The following is a 19,254-nucleotide window of genomic DNA, read 5'->3' on the forward strand; positions in this document are numbered from 1 at the left end:
CCGTGGGGCAGCTGACCAAGGCTCTCGCTAGGGGTGGGGCCACGTCTCCTGCTGCGCACTGGCCTCCTCCAGCTCCCCAGGCGCTCGTCCGTGCACAGGAGCAAAACCAGACAGGCGGTTCAGGCGCTGCCCATCATCCCCCTGCTCTCGCACCTCTGCCAACCCTGGCACGAGGGGGTGGAAAGAAACTGGGCCCCCAGAGACTCGGGAGGGCCCCCCCCCGCCCCCGCCCCCGGAGCCCCAGCTCCGCAGGTTGGGGCCCACGCCTTGCCCAGGGCTGCTGGGGAGACACCGGCAGAGAAGTAGGTAGAAAGCCCTGCCCCAGGACTGGCGGAGCGGTTAAAGCATCCTGATGGAAGGGCATCTGAGACTTCTGGTGATGGCGAGAGCTGCCAGGTGGGGGGACCCAGGTGAGATGATGGGCAGGAGGGGCTCCGCGGGCTGCAAAACGTTCGACAGGCTTGAACGTTATTGTGATTCTTAAGGTTTTGTTGACTTTTGTTTTTTTTTTTTTTAAGTTTTTTGTTATATTTATTTATTTATTTATTTATTTTTTAAAGCGCTCCTGACTTATTTATTTATTTACTTTATTTATTTATTTATTTTTGCTGTGTTGAGTCTTTGTTTCTATGCAAGGGCTTTCTCTAGTTGTGGCGAGCGGGGGCCACTCTTCATCGCGGTGCGCGGGCCTTTCACTGTCGCGGCCTCTCTTGTTGCGGAGCACAGGCTCCAGACGCGCAGGCTCAGTAGCTGTGGCTCACGGGCCTAGTTGCTCCGCGGCATGTGGGATCTTCCCAGACCAGGGCTCGAACCCGTGTCCCCTGCATTAGCAGGCAGATTCTCAACCACTGCGCCACCAGGGAAGCCCTTGACTTCTGTTTTTATTTCCTCTGTGCGTGGGCACGCGTGGACTTTCCCTCCATAGGGAATCTCAGCTTGAACTCGTCTGCACTGCCTGGGGCTCCCGGAGCGGCAGATTTATTGGAAATGGTGTTTGTCTAGGTTTGGCTCTCCATGTGGTCCGTCGTGTCGCAACCTGGGATCAGAGCCCCGGGACACAGGGGCCCCGTGTGGCACCGCACTGGGCTCTCTCCCTCCTGGTCTGGATGTGTCTTCCCAGGACCGTGAACAGTGCAACAAACACACCCGTGTGTTCCTGGCGTGAGGTTGTAGAGAACAGAGTCTGGGGGAGTGAGGGGTGGTACCAGCAGGACAGGGGCAGGGGCCGGAGGGGCGCCATCAGCCCACGGATTCTGACAGTCCTGCCACTCGCTGAGCTGGGGTCTACAACCCGCTCCCTTACCTGGGGACCCGGGAGAGCTGTTTAATCATCGCAGCAGCCCTGTTGGGAGGGCTCTTATCCCCACTCCACAGGTGAGCAAACTGAGGCAAAAGGGACTTTAATGATTGTCCAAGGTGACCCAGCAAAGGCTTGGTACCGCTGGGAGGTGTGTGGCGTTAGCTGAGTCCAAAGTCTGCACGCTGCTTCCTTTTGAGACCTTGTCCTTCTTTATCAAAGGACCTCGACCAATCTGAGTGTCTGTGGATCAGCTCAAAACCCAGCACTTTCTGTGCCCTTCCACGGCTCCCGCTGCCCCATCTGTGTCCCCTCCACATGCACTTTTCGTTGTTAGGAGAAAGGGTCAGTTTCACCATGAGACGACTTTTTCTTGAGGCTTCTGGGCTGGATGTAAACACTCGGGGAGGGTGCCCTCTCCTGTCTGCCGAGACCCTGGGATGGCACAGGGCAGGGCAGGAAGCTCCCGTGCCGGACACGTGCTCACCAGGCCAGGGGAGGGCCCTCAGGTTCGTGCAAATAAAGCCCCCCTTTATGGACAAAATCTGCATCCTTCCCTTCTTGTTGAAAAATAAGTTTAGCTGGAAACTCTTCTGCCACTTTTCTTATGAAAACATTTAAAGGGGAGAGAGATGGAAAGACTGGTGGAGAGAAATCTGAATAACCTGCACCTGGATTCAAACATCAGGACAGTTCTGCCAGTTTCTCATCTGCCCTTCTGTCTTCATGCATTTGATATTTGCTGAACTTGAAAGTAAGTAACACACATCACGACACCTGAACCCTTCAGGCTGCATCTTCGAGAACAGGTTCGGGTCACTGGAGACCTGCGTGACTCTTGGGACTTGCAAACATCCATCCGGGGGTGTCTGTGGTCACCAGCAGCATGGTCCCCTGCATGGGCAGAGGTGACATCCGTGGTCCCTGGGCCCGGCCACTTCTCCGGGCCTCTGCTGGGAGTCCTCACACTGAGGAAGCAGACCCACTGGACACTGGAGAGCCTCTGACGGCCATGCTGCAGCCTCAGGGCCTCCCAGGGCCCCAGCCGAGAGAGGCCCTCTTGTCTTGTTTTGTTTTGCTTAAACCAGTTTGATTTGGGTTCTCATCCATTGGAAGTTGTAAGTGACATAATACCAGCATCTTATCCCCTCCTGAAATGTACTCAGTTACATAAAAATGTTAAATTAATGAGATTGTCAGTTCATGATGACGTGAGATCATTTAAAGTGGACTTGGCAATCTGGATATATACTGGGGCGAGCGGCCAGGTGGCGGAGTAGACCCTGAGCACCTCCTCTCGAGAGTACACCAAAATCACAACCACCTGCAGGACAACCGCCGATGGAAAAGGCCAGAACCTACCAGAAAAGGCCGTCCGCAACTAAAGGCATAAGGGAGTGAGGCAGGAGGGAAGGGGGCAGGGCACAACCACTGAAAGAACACCACAGCCATTGAGAAAAACAGGATACGACAAAAACGGGTTAGAACCAACTAGAACCAAGAGGGCGGAAGATGCGACCTTGAGCCTTACCCGCTCACGGTAATACAGCAGCTAAACAACCCCCGCAGGCGCCAGGACAGAGGCCAGAGGCCCAATTCCTGGAGATCCCAGCCCCTCCGCCAAAATAGCTGGAATAATCCCCCCACCCGTTAGCTGTGCAGTTACCCAGCTCATAAATGCTACCCCCACCGCCTGCACCACAGGGCCGCTCTCACCCTCTGAGACCCGTGTCCTGCCTACGGAGTGCGCATCTGTCTCAAGAAACTCGCCTTCCCTTTACTATGTCTCGCTCCTGAGTTTCTTCCTGCCCGAAGTCAAGGACCCTCACGAGATGTGGGAGCTGACCACCCCCTCGTGCCTCTTCTCCTACAACAGCAGGAACCACGACGAGACAGTAGGAGTCCCTTACCCCCAGGTGGGCGACCCACACACTGGAGAATAATGACCCTGCAGAGGTTCCCCCCGAGGAGTGAGAGCTCTGAGCCCCACGTCGGGCTCCCCAGCCCGGGGGTCCGGCACCGGGAGCCCCCAGAGAAGCTGGCTGTGAAGACAGCGGGGCTTGACTGCGGGGGCCTCACAGGACGGGGGAGCAGAGACCCCACTCCTAAAGGGCCACACAAAACCTCACACGCACCAGGACCCAGGGCAGAAGCAGTAATTTGATGGGAGCCTGGGCCAGACCTACCTGCTGTTCTTGGAGGGTCTCCTGCAGAGGTGGGGGGGCGGCTGAGGCTCACCCTGGGGACACAGACACCGGTGGCAGATACACTGGGGGACATTCGGCCCCGTGAACACAGCTGCTGCTGCTGCTGCTGGGCTGACATCTTGGCCTGTGAGCGCCAAGACCAAGCACCACCCAGCAGCCTGCAGGCCCAGTGCTGGGAGCCTTGGGCCAAACAGCCCCCTGGGCGGGGACAGAGCCCCACCCGTCAGCTGACAGGCTGCCTTGGGACCTGCTGAGCTCACAGCCACCTGGGACACGGCCCTGCCCACCAGAGGCGAGGCGCAGCTCCACCCACCAGTGGGCAGGCACCGGCCCTGCCCTCCAGGGAGCCTGCTCAGGCCGCTAGACCAGCCTTGCCCAGCAGGGGGCAGACACCAGAAAAACCACATTCCTGCAGCCCACAGACCCAGCCTGCCCAGAGCAGGCCAGATCTGCCCTGGGACCAGCTGGGCCCCAGCCCTGCCCACTAGCAGGTCACCGCAAGCTTCAGGACACCCTGGACCCCAGACCCAACTGTGTCAGGAACCGGCCCCCCCCCCCACCAGCCATCCAACACCAGCTCTGGGACCCCTGGGCCCTGCAGCCAGACTCCAGGACCCGGCTCCGCCTGCCAGTAGACCAACGCTAACCTCAGGACCTGGCTTCACCCGCCAGTGGGTAGGCAACACCCCAGGGTCTTCTGGACCCCGACTCTGCCCGCCGGTGAGCCAGCACTAGCCTCGGGTCCCCTAGGATTCCACAACCCGCCGCCTCGTGACCAGACCCCGCTAACCAGCAGCCAGCGGCATCCACACAAGGCAAGGCCTGGCAACCAGCCAGGCCAGGGGCCGACCAGGCCCACCCGACGCCCCACGTAGTCAGCCCCCTGCCACAGAAGGGCTCACGCAGCCCTCTTGGGGGCACCCCTAGAGCATGTAGCTTGGGTGACGAGAGGAGAGAGCACCGCTGGGACACACAGGACGTCTCCTAGAGGCCCCCTCTCCAAGGTCGAGAAACTTACTAACAGACATAAAATACAAATAGCAACTCAGACAAACCGAGGGGGCAAAGGAGCATGTTCCAGACGAAGGAAAAGATAAAGCCCAGAAGAAGAACTAAGTGACGTAGAGATGGACGACCTGCCCAAGGAAGAGTCCAGAGCAGTGATCGTAAGGATGGTCCAAGAACTCGGGAGGAGAACGGTGCCCGGAGCGAGAAGTTAGAAGTTTTTAACAAGCGAAAATACAAAGAACCACCAAACAGATGAAGGAAACAATAACTGAAATGAAGAAAGCACTAGAAGGAATCAACAGTAGGCTGAACGGATCAGTGAGCTGGAAGAGAGAGTGGTGGAAATCACTGCCGCTGAACAGAAAAAAGAGAGAAGAATGAAAAGAAACGAGGACGGCTTCAGAGACCTCTGGGACAACATCAAGGGCACTAACATTCGCATTAGAGGGGTGTCAGAAGGAGGAGAGAGAGAGAAAGGGCCTGAGAACGTATTTGAAGAGATAATAGCTGAAAACCTCCCTAACCTGGGAGGAAACAGTCACCCAAGTCCAGGAAGCGCAGAGACTCCTAAACAGGATTAACCCAAAGAGGAACACACCAAGACACGTAAAATAGATTTGGCCATGAAAAGAAACTCCCCACTTGGTTATCTTATATGATCATCGTGGTAACGTGCGTGCACTGTGAACTCACCTCATCTACACGTCAAAGCGATGATAGAACAGACCATTCCATGTATTTGCTGAGAAAGGCAGGGTGGGCAGCGGGGCCCCTCACATTTAGGCCTCAGTGACTGGAGTAGTTCGTGGGTGATCAAAGTTGCCTGCCATCCACTCGGATCCGTTGAGACCTCTGTCTCCTTGCTTAGAAATAAGAAAAGAATTCTGGAAAGAAATTCATCAGAAAAGGGAATTAAGGAAATTTAGAACAGAGAAAGGGAGGGCAGGCTGGGAGGCCATTCCAGGGGGCACAAGGGAGCCAGTGCTGGGGGCCTTCTGATGTCACTTAGCTTGTCTCAGCTCACCGTTTACGTCCGTGAAATGGGCTTGGGGGTTGCGGGGACCCACCTACCACAGCATTCAGGACCTCGGACGACAGCCCACCCCAGATGCCTTCGAGCCTGTCTCTTAGGAATCAGGGTGCCCCTGGCATGAGGCTGGGGACCTTCAGGTCTCCTGTGCCACAGGTGCCCTGTGGACGGACATCTGTTGTGCGTGTCGGCTGAAGCTTCCCTCCCTGTGGCCTTAGCGGAGATTACGTTTTTCTCAGTTTAATAATCTGCCTGCCTTTAAACAAATTAAAGAGCACTGAATTTGAAGCGGGAAGACTTCACATTTACAGAATTTTCCCTGATTGGATTTGTATGAGGTTTTTCTTTCTTGTTAGTTTCTTTTCAAAGAACCAGGTCTGGTATTTATTTATTATTTTCACTGCTTTTATGTTCTCTTATTTATTTGCTTTTATCTTTATGATTTCCTTTCTCCTGTTTCCTTTGGGTTTGTTCTTTTCTTAGAAATCTGAGGTTGAAAGGTTCATCTGTTCATGTGCCCTCGGTGTGTGCGAGTGGGTTTGTGACAATAAGCGCATTGCAAGTTATGGGAGAGGCTCCAGGCGGGTGGGACAGTCCCAGAGGCTTTGATTCATGGGGACGTATTTCCATTGTTTTCTAGGAAGTCTGTTCCGTGCTTGATTTCCTCCTTGACCTATATGTTATTTACGAGAGTAGTTTTAAATCTCCAATTTTATTTCTATTTTTAGAAAGTATTTATTTCTAGTTTTATTATACTGTGGTCAAGACTGTTGTCTCTAAAAGATCTGTTCAGATATTTTTTGACATTCGCACTCTATGGGGTCAGCTTCAAAGATGCCTCATGGTCCCTCCACGACCCTCACCCTAGCAGCACGTTCTCTGTTTGTTGGGTATCATGATAGATGTTTCCATATTAATTCTATCCTCTTAATTACACAGTTCACATCCTCTGTGCTTACTTTTTTCACTTAATATTTCATACAGGAGTATTAGTGAATTAAAAGTCCTACTATAATCAGATTTCTCTCCCTTTATTTCTAACATTAAAAAATGTTAGAAAAAGGAAAAAGGAAAGTCATGATTAATTGAACCTTTTTTGAGATGGTCTTAGAGCACGGACTCTGGGCGGGACTGCTGGGGTTCAAGCCCCTCCCACCTTGTGCTCTTTGTGACTTCTCTGTGCCTCAGTTTTCCTGTCTCTGTAATGGGTTGCGGGTGTTCAGCGCGCAGAGCTGCCATGAGGAGGGCCTGAGTCAGCAGGTGGAGAGCAGGTGAGCAAACGTTGACCTTGTTGCATTATCTGTAGACACAACGAGCCTCTGACCACTTGGCGTGTCAGCTTTGTCTGACACCAGCACTGCCACCCTCGATCCTGTTATTAGGCTTAAATTAAACACACGCACGCGCAGGAGTCTCAGCCCTGTCTGGCGCCTTCCCGGCTCCTTCGTCCCGTCTTATTGTCTGTCCACTTGCAGTGGAGGCCTGGTCGCGTCCTTCTGTTCCCGATGCCTCTCTCCGAGCTCACTGTGGGCCCCCAAACCAAGCGGGGGAGGGTTCGGCCGGGCCCGACACGGCCTCCCCGGGCAGCTCCCGGCCCCCCGGTGCCACTGGCTCTCTCTGCTTCCCTTCCCCTGCCTGAGAGGGGCTGTCTGAGGACGTGTCTCCTTGTCCTCGAGACTCCTCTCCTTCCCCGTGAGGCTGCACTGGTCTGGAGGTGTCCGCCTCCTGCCAAGCCTGCAGGGACTTTTCCATCCTAGCAGGAGCTGGATCGAAGCGCCCAGGTTGTTCTGATCTTTGCCTGAGGGGTCGTCGGGGGCTGGCGGGCTCCTACTGGATCCGCGGAGCCCGCTGGCCTCCCAGGCGCCTCCACTGCTGACGGTTTAGAGGCTGCACCGACCAATTTGAGGGACAGCCCCTCCTTCCCTCATTACGTCCCCCTTCCCTCTTCCCTCCCTCTGGCCCCCTCGTCCTTCTCTCTTTTCATGAAAACGCTTGTTAAACGTCCACTCTGTGCTGTCAGCATGGAGATAAAGAGTAAAAATAGGTGAGGTCCACCGAGTGACCACATGCGTCCACAAGCCACGCTGACTGGCAGACCTCGCAGCTGGTACTGTGGGGGAGGGAGCCGGCGAGCCCGCACCCGAAGCTGCTGACAGCCTACTGTTTACTAAGTGAACACACCTTCTCCCACGAGCCGGCAGCTCCACACCGGGGTCCACGCGCAGCAGAAACGCCTGCAGGTCACCAGGAGCCTGGACAGCAGTCTTCTCCAGGACAGCCCGAGCTGGAGTATCGTACCAACCGCCTGCGACCACGCAACGTCGACCCTGATGGAGAGAAAGGCAGGAGGACTCAAGGATGGAAGGTTCGAAAGCCAGAAAGATGCCTCTGGGTTGTCAAAAGTCGGGATGTGGTCACCTTTGGGGGGCGGGTGACATCCGAGGTGTCTCATCTGTTATCATTCCTCATGCGGGGAAGCTGGCAGCTTTGCACAGCAATTATAGTCTCACACAATTCCAAGAACAGATGGTGGGGGGCATCTGAGGCCCTCTCTAACATTACGGGGGTCACATCAGGGCCAAGGCCTCAGGGCCTGAATCCCTAATCATCCCTCAGAAGGACCTCGGGGGCAACCGGAAAGCCAAAGCAAGAAGTGTGTGAATCCAGCTGTGTCCTGGGATCTGACCCTTTGGACTCTGGCAAAGGCCTGATTGGAGTGGAATTCGCTGTGGTTTGCGCTCCCCGCGATCAGGCCTGGCCTGGCCCCTCCCAGTGGTGGGTGGTGGCTGTCACCGCCAGGTGTCTCCACCAGGTGCTGCCCATGAACCCAGGGACATTCACACCTGGGGGAGGGTGTGCCGGCAGGTAAGGGCGCTGCCAGCAGTGTCTATCGCCCTCTCCCTGCACCAGGCCGCTCAGATCTCTGCAGCTGGCCTGGGGGAGCTCTCCATGGAGGGTCTTCCTGACTGACTTGTGACCCCTGAGACTCCCTGCCCCGGGGAATCTCTCTCCAGTTCCAGCCGCCTCCGAGAAGCACCAGGGCCCCTCTGTGCCCTGCTTCGTTGCCCCAGGGCGCTGGGGGCTTTCAACAAGCCCCGAAGGGGGTGGTATGACACAGTGAAGTAAACTCCAGGCAAGCTGGGGCCCGCTCCAGGGCTGCCCAGCTTCCAGGGGCCTGGGACCTCAGGTCTGCTCTCAGGGCCGGGAGCCCCGGGCTGAGTCTACATCTGGTAGGGGAGATAGACAACATAGCAGTGCAAGTTTGACGGTGTGTCCACAGGTGATGTGTGCTCTGGAAGAATCAGCAGGGAAGGTAAGAGGGAGTGCCAGGTTGCAGGGGTGGTCAGCGACGGACCCCAAGAGCAGAGACCTCCAGGACGGAGGCCATGCGGTAAGGATGTCTCTACGAAGACAGAAGGGCCAGGGAAAGGCCCCAGGGTGGGGACGAGTGGCTGGAGCAGGGTGGGTGAAGGCAGAGAGGTGAAGGGGGTGGGAGCCACAGGCTGGCCCCTGGAGGGACCTCGCCTTGTAGGCTCCAGCCAGGTAACCACACCTGGATGGATGCTGTCAACTCACATGCAAAAGGGGGAGGGGGGGCAAGGAGGGCCACTTGGAAACCCCACGCCCCTTATAGGGCGAGAATCCAAGGGGTCCTCTTTCTGGATTCTGTTTTCTAGGCTGCTGGGCTGGTGCTGCAGACACAGAGGGTCTTCATGAGCCGAGCTGCTGCCCACGCTGCCCCCCTCCCGTCCCCTCCTGTCCCCTCCTGCTCTCCCCCGTCTGGGGCCTCAGCCGCCTGTACAGGCTGATAGGGTGCCGGCTCTCCACCTGTCAGGCCGTGGACTGCTCCTCACTTCTTATCCCCTTATCCTCCTGCCTAGAACCAGGCATGTTTCTTTGAGAAAAAGTAATTTATTTTCTAATTACAAATGACGATAAGCCTGAACAAAGGAAAGGCAGCTCAGCGCTCGGTCACAGGGGCCTCTGCAGAGCTCCCGCCCTACCTCCCCCCGACCCAGGGAGGGTGCCGGTGTCTCTGGAAGGAAGACCAGAGACAGGTTCAGTGCCTGGTCCTAATTTGAGGTCTTGGGGCCCATCTGGGGGGTCCAGTTACCCATCTGTGGGACGGGATGTGGGTGACTCCAGGGCCTTTCCAGCTGGGGTCCCCTGTAATTCTGGGGATTCATTCTGGGAATCACTCAATCATTCTCGCAGACTTACTTCTCCTTCTCCTTTTATGCTTTTAGTTGGAACACAGGCCCCACCCCCATTCCTCCCTTCACGAAGCCACCGTGCAGCCTTGGTTCCCCTGCCAGGAGACCCTGAAGCCACCCCCTGATCAGAGCCGGGCTTCCTCCAACTAGTCACCAGGGCGACACACACCAAATCAAAGTCGACACCCCAAATGGGCCAATCAATAGCTCCATTTTCCCTTCCTCACCCTGGCGGGGGAAGGAAAGCTCACTTACGAAGCTTTTTTGTTTTTTTCTCGTCTCACAGGCATGAGAGAGCCCAAAGACATTTGTTTCTCCACTGCCCTCTGACCTGACATCTCCCCTTGGCAATGTTTTGGGAAACACCTGTGGGGACAGCCAGAGTCCTACCTCCTGGCCTGGCGTCCACCTTCCCCGGGCTCCGGGCAAGGACCACACAGGAGCCGAGAGGACCGTCTGTCTGCACCTCCGCTTTACAGCAGATACTACCGCGCTCTGCTGGACACTGGGCCCCTGTGGCTGCTCGGCCCGATGGCAGTCCTTCCCTGGGCCCTCAGTCTGTTCCTTCGCGGGGTCCATCTGGGCCCCTGGCCCTCAGGGGTGGCTCCTCACCTCTCCCTTTCCAGCTCCAGTGCAGACCAGGCCCGCAGGCCTGAGACAGTCTCCTTGCAGAGAGGACACCTAGAGAGAGCCTGCCCCTGCCCCTACATCTTGGGTGGACGGTGGGCCCCTCCAGTCTCTCCATGCTTCCCCTGGGCTCTGGGCCCAAACTCCCCACCTCTGACCACCTCACCAAGTATCCTGAAGGCATCTCAAGCCCCAGCATCCTCCCCACACCTGCTCCTCTTCCGTGTCCTCACCTTGGGATGGCCCCAGCTTCCACTGGGGGCCCAAACTCCAGCTACCATTTGGGAGCCCCCCCTGCCCCACTCATGACCCACCTGATGGTTCCCTTCCCCCACCTCCTCTGGGTGCCTGCGGCTGCCTCTCTTTCACGCCTATGTCTTCTACCAGGACCATGGCCGTGGTCCAGACCCCCTGCCCCCAAGGCTGGGTCTCAGCCAGGCCACCAACACATCCTCAGAACCATGACTGAGACCATGCTGTCCCTGCTGAAGACCACCGGTGGCTTCCGTCCTGCTCCATCTCAACGTGGACCCTGCCAGTGACACTCCAGCCAGAGGATGGCTTTGCCTCTCACCTCAAACACTCAAGGCTTTGCATGTGCTGTTCCTTCTGCTGGGAATTCCTGCTCCCATAGCCTCCTGGACCCCCCTCTCCTGGAGAACTGATCCCAGGAGCTCCTGACTGCTCCTACCTGCCTCCCCAAACTGTGAGCTCCTGGCGGGGCCTGAGCCCCCTTCTTCCTCGCCTCCCGACAGGCTCACAGGTCTGCACAGTCGGATGCTCGATCCGTGTTTGTGGGCCAGCAGTGGAGCGGATCCCGGCTGTAGAGTGAGTTCTCCCGAGGGTCCAGCCTCGCCCACCTCCGAGGGCCCGGCCAGCAGGTGGGCAGGTTCTGGCCTCCAGGCGACCTGGGACTGTGGCCTCAGCAAGCCCGCGGCAGGCTGGACTCCTCTGCCAGGAGAAGCCCGCCCTCCGCACCCCGTACCTTGGGCTGGGGGTCCCCCCCGCCGCCTAATTAACACCCGGAGCGGACGTCTGCTTCTTTGCTCCGTCTCGTCTCCGACAGTTTTCATGTCTAATCCACCGAGCTCTCCTGAAGGCTTTGAAGTCTCTGGGTGCACGAATAAAGATGTCACCCTGGCACACACACAACTTCTTAATGAGGACGGGTTTGATGTGGAAGCTGTGGCCCGAGGGAAGTGGCCAGGCCTGCCTGCAGCAGGCGGGTGGGGGGAGCCCAGGCTTGAAGCCAGAGCAGGCTGGGGAGGTCTGAGCCTGGCAGGTCCCAGAAAGAAGGGGAGTAGATAACACTACTGATGTCCCTCTCATCCCTCCAGATCAGGGACCCCCAGGCGCTGGTGCCCAAAGCCAGAGACCTAGATCAGACAGAGAGAGTTGGCTGAAAAGAGAGTGTAGGTCAGGGAAAGGTGCAGAGATGGCACTTTGCAGGGGAAGAGATGGAGCCTGGATGGCGTGAAGAGAGAGGGTGCCTAGAGGGGACCATGGAGGAGATGGGGCTGGGGGTGGGGGAGGGGGAGCAGGGAGGAGATGGGGGTTGGAGGTGAGGGAGGGGAGCAGGGAGGAGATGGGGCTGGGGGTGGGGGAGGGGGAGCAGGGAGGAGATGGGGCTGGGGGTGGGGGAGCAGCGAGGAGATGGGGGCTGGGGGTGGGGGAGGGGAGCAGGGAGGAGATGGGGCTGGGGGTGGGGGAGGGGGAGCAGGGAGGAGATGGGGGCGGGGGTGGGGGAGGGGGAGCAGGGAGGAGATGGGGGCTGGGGGTGGGGGAGGGGGAGCAGGGAGGAGATGGGGGCTGGGGGTGGGGGAGGGGAGCAGGGAGGAGATGGGGGCTGGGGAGGGGGAGGGGGAGTAGCGAGGAGATGGGGGCTGGGGGTGGGGGAGGGGAGCAGGGAGGAGATGGGGCTGGGGGAGGGGGAGCAGGGAGGTGATGGGGGCTGGGGAGGGGGGAGGGGGAGTAGCGAGGAGATGGGGGCTGGGGTGGGGGAGGGGGAGTAGCGAAGAGATGGGGGCTGGGGGTGGGGGAGCAGGGAGGAGATGGGGCTGGGGGGTGGGGGCAGGACAGGGTGTGGAGCATAGAATGCACCAGAATCTCCATGAAGAGATATCTGGTTTGACAAAGCATTTCTGTATTACAGAATACTGCAATATTTGGAAAATGAAAGGAAGTTAGGTATTTTTCCTGTATCTTGTAATGGAAGCTACAGAAAGTAGAACTAAACAAATTCTCCAGTCAGGTGGGGCTTGGATTTAAGAAGAGAGTGACAATGACCAGAGCCAGGGCCAGTTTCTCTTGGTGTCCCCGTGCTGCTCTGTGGAGGGCATTACCCCCCTCTGCACTACAGACACCAGGCCTCGAGGGGGGAGTGAGCTTCTCCCGTCACACAGCTGTAGCAGGGGGCAGGCGGGGCAGGGACCCACACCCTAACCCTAACCCTAGCCCTAACCCAGATCCAGGCTGCCCGACCTCCGCGTCTGTCTCCGCAGAGGGAAGGCCCGCGGCCTGGGTGTCAGGCGCCAGGAGCCCACGCCTGTCTCTGCTCTGCTCCTAGTAACGGGCGGACCTCCACTTGCCTGCACACTTACATGTGCAGAGAACTGATGAGCCTCGCCTGTAAATCCTGCAGGAACCCCAGGAAGCCGGCCTTGGTGGGCCGATTACAAACATGGATCCAGTTCCTCATCCCTCCTGCACCCTTGCTCCCCTGCCACGCGGTGCAGCCCCTCCCACAGGGTCCCCCTCCCCCGCCTCTGGGCCGCTGGACCCGCTTTGCTCAGTGGATGTGGCGGTGTTCTGGTTCCCAGCCCAGGTCTCAGGAGGCCTGTACTTTCTACCACGGCTCCTGCACTGCCCACCGCCGCGTGGACAGGCCAGGCTAGCCTGCGGAGGACGAGACACGCGTGGCCCGGTCACTGCTGCCCCAGCAGTGTCACCAGTCCTGTGAGCAAGTCCCAGCTCAAGCTGAGCCACCAGCTGACTCATGAGCCATAGCGAGTTGTTTCCAAAGCCTCTGTTTGGGGGTGTTTGCTGGGAGCACCGTTTGTGATGAGACACAACACGTGCATTGTGGCTCAGACCCTCAGAGGAAGAAAGCAAGCGGGTCTCAGAGACAGAGGCACCCCGCGGTGGCCGGGTGGTCTGAGCCCCAGCCGGCCTGACCATGCTCTGAACTCCTGACTTGCCTGGGGCCCTGGGGGCTTCTCCCTTTTGTGTCCACTTCCCTCTCGAACACAGAGGAAGGTTCTCCTGCCTTCTTTGCCGATTTCTCCCCTGTATTCAAGGCTCCGAGGATAATTCACCTGTGAAGACTAGCTGGGAGGCCCCCGCCCGCCCCCCTAATTTCTATTTCCGGAAGGGGGGCTTGCTGGATTTGGTTCTGCAGGTCAAGCCTGCCCCGGGGAATCAGGTTGGTGGGAACACAGGACTTTACTGAGTAATTATAGGATTAGGCATCCCCCTCGAAATTAAATGCTACCTCTCCACCTTCCAGAGCAGAATCCCACCCCCACCTGCTACCATGTAATTATCTAGTGAATTACTCCACGGAGGTCTCACATAATTACACACGAGTGAGAAGCCAGCAGCTCTTCCAGTCGCTACAACCGAGGAATTAGCTCTCATTGTGCAAGGCAGCCACGTGGCCGAGGTGCTGCCAGAGCACACGGTCCCCCAGAGCCTTCCTCTCCGCGGCCCAGGAGCCAAGAGCCGGCTCCCTGCACGAGGGGGACGGGTCCCTTGAACGTCCAGGATCACATGCTCACGTCACCCAGGGCAGCAGGCTGTTAAGAGTGTGGAACACTGGGCTTCCCTGGTGGCGCAGTGGTTAAGAATCCGCCTGCCAGTGCAGGGGACACGGGTTCGGGCCCTGGTCCGGGAAGATCCCACATGCCGCGGAGCAGCTAAGCCCGCGAGCCACAACTACTGAGCCTGCGCTCTAGAGCCCACGAGCCACAACTACTGAAGCCCGCGCACCTAAAGCCCGTGCTCCACAACAAGAGAAGCCACCGCAGTGAGAAGCCCGCACACCGCAACGCAGAGTAGCCCCTGCTCGCCGCAACTAGAGAAAGCCCGCACGCAGCAACAAAGACCCAACACAGTCAAAAATAAACAAAATACATTTATAAAAAAGAAAAAAAAAAAAAAGAGTGCGGAGCCTGGGGTCCAGCCACTCACAAGCTCTGTGCCTGCTTCCTGCCTGTCTGTAATACAGGGTGGTTGTCAGGATTAAACGAACTAGTACGCGGATGGGGGGGCTTCTACAACGTCCGGCACAGAGTGAGTCCCAGGAAGGGTCTGCTTCTGGGGTGATGGTGTGTGGGGCCAGAGGCTGGATCCCTCTAAGGCTCAGCTAGACGCAGGTCATTGGTCAGGGCCAGGAGGGGCATCCAGAGAGAGGTGACAGATGAAGCGAGAGGAGGATGTGGGGCTGAACGTGCTAGAAGCAGGGCTCATGCCTGGAGCCGGCCTGTCACTTCCTCCATGCGGGTGCCTGGCTCATTCAAAGGGACGAGGAGGGCAGGATTCCCCCCCTCCCGCCACCCCCCTTTCTCAGCAGAGCCTGTGGCTGAGACCCCAGGCAGTGGGCAGCTCTCAAGCGCGAGGCCAGCGGGGTTGATGCGGGTCTCCGGCGAGGAGGGAGGAACAGGAGTACCTGGGCCGCGATACAGAGCAGGGCCCACTTGCTCGTTCCCACCTGCCAGCCGGACACACCCATCAGAGTCCCATCTCTGAGGCTGATTCGCTGGTGGCGCTGGGCAAGTTGCCTTGCCTCTCTGAGGTCTGCGGCAAAATAGCTTTGCGAGAGTTGCGGCCACCTCTGCAGGCTGCTGACGGCACGCAGGCTGCTAATGCATGTTACGGGCACACGAAGAAAGCGTGCAGCCAATGCTCCGCGAAGACAAAACCAGCCAGGCGTCTCCTCCCTCTGTGGCCTTGTGATCTGACTCACCACCCCCCGACGTTTCCTCTCCTCCTTGAACCGTCCCTTCTTCAGGTTCCAGCTGAGACCAGCTGGGCTCTCCGCAGCCTTGGGCATGGAGGGGGTACCAGCGCTGGCAGAGCCCGGCTGGGGAGAGGCCTCCAGCAGCCTGGCTTCTCTTGGTCCTTTTGACCACAACCCACCCCCCAAAAGGATGTGGGCACGTCTCGGGTGGTGCGGGGCTTAGCCTGTGGCAGCCTGCTGCGGAGCTGGGCAACTCCAGCCACCGGGTTCCGTCCCCAAGATGTGCCTCTGAACTAGGAGTGACCAAGGCCTTTCGGTCCATCTAAGATCAGGTTCTGTCCCAAGGCTGGGGATCTTCCAGCCATGCTGTCAGCGACACTCAAAGGCCTTAGGGCTTTTTCCTGGCTTTGTTTCTTATTGGCCTTGTCCTTTGACCCCGGCTCTGCAGTTCACACGGCCTCCTTCACACCTCCCGGCCCTTCTGTCGTGGGCCCGGGGCTCCTGGCGGCCTCACATCCTTCTTGGACTGAGGCCTCTGGCTTGTCTGCCTCTTCCTCCCTCCGCCAGGCTCCGCCACGCCTGCCAGCTGCAGGGGCAGCGGCCCGTCTCTGGGGGTCCAGGCTGGCCCCTGGGCAGGGTCCACCACGTGGGGGCAGAGCCGGTGGAAGCGGAGAGCGCTGCTTTGTGCCTCGGCTCCCCCACTGCCCTGCCGCCCCCCAGTGTCCTCACCCGCCAGTCTGGTTCCTCCCCTCTCCTAGTTCTGAGCTCGCCCGTGGGCCCAGAATGGCAATCTGAGGCTCCCCGCTGAGCCGCGTTCCTTTTCAATCCGCTCTCCCTCCGTCGCTTCATCATTCTAGTCAGGACGAGGCCTGGGCTGAATGAGGAGCCGCTCAATTCAAGCCGGGTACAAAGAGTATTTTGATGTTTTCATTTCTTTCTAGTTCAGTAATTCGAGAAAACACAGAGTTTTGGTGCTGGTTCCAACAAGCTCTCTAACTACCTTTTAAAACTTTCTGTTGGTTACGAAGTATATACGAGATGGGGCGCGACTGCTGACTGGACCCTGGGGTGGGGGTGCCTCTCTGCCCAGGGGGCCGGCTTGTTCCAGCCCTGGCTCCCTCTCCCACCGCCCTGATCTGTTTTGCTCCGGCAAACCAGCTAAGCTTCCACGCCTGGAGAGGCCTCTCCAGGGGAGCTCAGGGCCTCGCTGAGAACAAAGACACAAAGGCAGAGACCCCCGCCCAGCTCAGCCGGTGCCGAAGAGCTCTCCATGGTGCTGAAAGGGCGCAGGCGTTCTCCCCTTCCCCCCTCCACACCTGGAGCCAGCAGAGCCTAGCCTGGCTAATGCGCCAGTAGTCACTCTTCTATCCAGCAGGCAGGGGCCGAGCTTCCAACACAGGCCTTCTTTGTGCTAAGTACTCGGGACCCGTCTTCAAAATAGTGAACTCAGGCCCCTGCCTGCAAGGAGGTCGCAGGCCAGGGTGGATGTTCCACAACACCAGCATGAGACCTGCTACAACGGAGAAATGACCGGGCCACCGGACTTGGGGGTCAAACAAGGCCTCCTCGAGGAGGAGGAGGAGGGCAAGTCGCTCATCTGAGACCTAGTGGTGAGCAGGGTTCAGCCAAGAGAAGACGGAGACTACAAGGCGGGCTCAGTGCAGTGGTGCCACGTGCAGGCTCCGGGACCATCTGCACCACCGCCTACCTGTGCAACTTCAGGCAAATTACTTCCCTTTCTGTGTTTCGGTTTTCCCACCTACAAGATAGAACTAAAACTATCATACACTTGTACAGGGTTGTTGTGAAGACTAAACACTTTTAATAAACGCCAAGTGCTGAGGCCTGTGACTGGAATACAGCGAATATCTGCTCTGACTGGTGCAAGGCTCATAGTGCGGGGAACTCTGTGGCTGGAGACACAAGCCACAGGGCATGGGCCGGGGGCTGAGGCTGCAGGGAGGGCAGGGAGCCGCGCTGAGGGCCGGCTTTCACTCGCAGGGCACTTGGGGCTGTCAGAGGGGTGGCTGTGGAGAGTGCGCTGGGCGTGCGTGTGTGTGTGTGTGTGTGCACGTGCACTTAGGGGGGTGTCATCCAGACAGCAGCAGGTTTTGGGGGCGAGGGGCAGGAACTGGCCTAGCCTGCTCCCTCCTGAGTAGCCGTGGTGATGGGTGGAGTGGGGACACGCCTAAGTGCGGCCTTGCATCTTTTAAAAGGCAGTCTTTACTTTTCATATCCTTTTTTTCTACCTCCCCTTGCCCTACCCCCACAATAGACTTTTCGGAAGACAATCCAGGTTAACAACCCAGCATGTATCCTTCTGTATTTTTCTTTGTGTTAATAAAATCCTACACAGACATACATAGCTATACATACGCACTCCCAGAGTGTTTTGGTCCTTGTTTTATAAAAATGGGATCGTATTATACATACTTATCTTCATATTGCTTTTCTCACTCAACAATACCATACAGAAATCCCTTTAAGCTTATTGGTGGAGAGTTCATTAATTTTTTATAGGTGGCCTATAATATTCCTCGGCGTGGCTGCTTGGCGGCCTACCTTCCCTGTCACCCTGTCAGGTCCACCTCCCGGTTCCTGCCTCGGCTCCCCCAGCTCCCTGAGCCTGGAGCAGGACACCCTGTTTCACACCTGCATCTCCGTGCCACCTGCCATCTCCCAGCCTGGTTCCCACGGCTACTCCCAGCCTGCTCTGCAGGGGAGCAGGCCAGCGGGCTGGGTGGGGGGCAAGGGGAGCAGAGAGGTCACGGGAAGGGTGGGCAGCGAACGTGGGGCTAACTGCGCAGGTGGAGTTTGGTCTTGACCCGAGTGGGTGGGTGGGTGGGTGCCCTGGAAGGTCCAAAGTGGAGCAAGGCCTGGGGCTAAGAAGCCCCCTTGCTGGCCTGGGGCTGTGAGGCCCAGGAGCCCAGCCCCCCCCTCTCCCACAGCCCCCCATTCCGTCTCCTACCTCTTTGTCCACGGCGGATCCAGCTGCTTCTCCTCCACTGCCACCAGGCCACCGCGCCTCACAGCTGACCCCTAAGGAGCAGGGGGGAGGAGCGAGTTCACTGCTGGTGGCCCTGCGTCCGAGGCACCGCCGTGCTGTCCCCACTGCCGTCCGGCAGGCCCTGATGCCTCTGCGTTTAGACGGCGGGGGGCACCCCCTCCCACCCGGCTGCCGCCCTCGTGGAGCTGAGACCGGGCAGCATGGATGGGGTGGTCCCCACAGGTCCCCAGATCCCCCGAGGCCACTGCTAGGGCCCTAGAGAGCCGTTCCAGCCCATCCCCCGGCCCCCAGGTTGGCAGTTCACAGGGGACAGTGAGGCGGAACACGGACAGATTTTCAACGGTCCTGTCTTACCTCTAAGGTTCCCTGGCTTTCATGGAACAGGACACTAAGTTGCTAATGATAACAGGGATACAGAGGTTCCTTTCTCAATCAGTGTTGGAAGTGAAGAAAAATCTTAAGGGAATGCCCACAGCAGGGCCGGCCGGCGGTGGCTGAAACCCAGGGAAGGGCACCTTAGGTCACTCCCAGCTGGGACCGCGCCAGCGAGTGGCTGGTGGCCCAAACCCATCGCCTCCCTACGACGCTGTTTTGAAAAGCTATTGAATTGTGGGGCGTTGCCATAAAAATCTGAATTTTCTGGCTTCTTTAGAAAAATCTGAAAACTCGGCAAAGCCGGGCGCGGGCTTCTCCGGGAGGGGCTGCGGGCTGAGAGTCTCTGGTCCTTCCGGACCGGCCGGCTCACTTCACGGCGGCGCTGCTCGCCTTCCCCGTGGCCACGCGAGTCCTGCCCGGAGGCCGTGCGGGGGTCGGAGGGCGGGCGGGGGGGCGTCTTCCGGGGAGGGGCCCACTCTCGGCCCCCTCTGGACTCCGGCCGGCCCCCGGGAGGCAGCCGCGTCCGCACAAC

At 58.3% G+C, this 19,254-nt stretch overlaps 1 long non-coding RNA gene across 1 annotated transcript; it reads right to left on the reverse strand.

Annotated features, from left to right (window-relative positions):
* Positions 1-5,242: 5,242 nt before the first annotated feature.
* On the reverse strand, positions 5,243-18,366 carry LOC133094872 (uncharacterized). Its single transcript, XR_009701521.1, has 3 exons — positions 18,309-18,366; positions 7,724-7,869; positions 5,243-5,396 (listed from the first exon to the last, which is right to left on the reverse strand). It is a non-coding gene; the product is annotated as an uncharacterized LOC133094872 (long non-coding RNA).
* Positions 18,367-19,254: the final 888 nt, after the last annotated feature.

This window comes from Eubalaena glacialis, chromosome 7 (assembly GCF_028564815.1).
Source record: "Eubalaena glacialis isolate mEubGla1 chromosome 7, mEubGla1.1.hap2.+ XY, whole genome shotgun sequence".
Classification (NCBI taxonomy): domain Eukaryota; kingdom Metazoa; phylum Chordata; class Mammalia; order Artiodactyla; family Balaenidae; genus Eubalaena; species Eubalaena glacialis.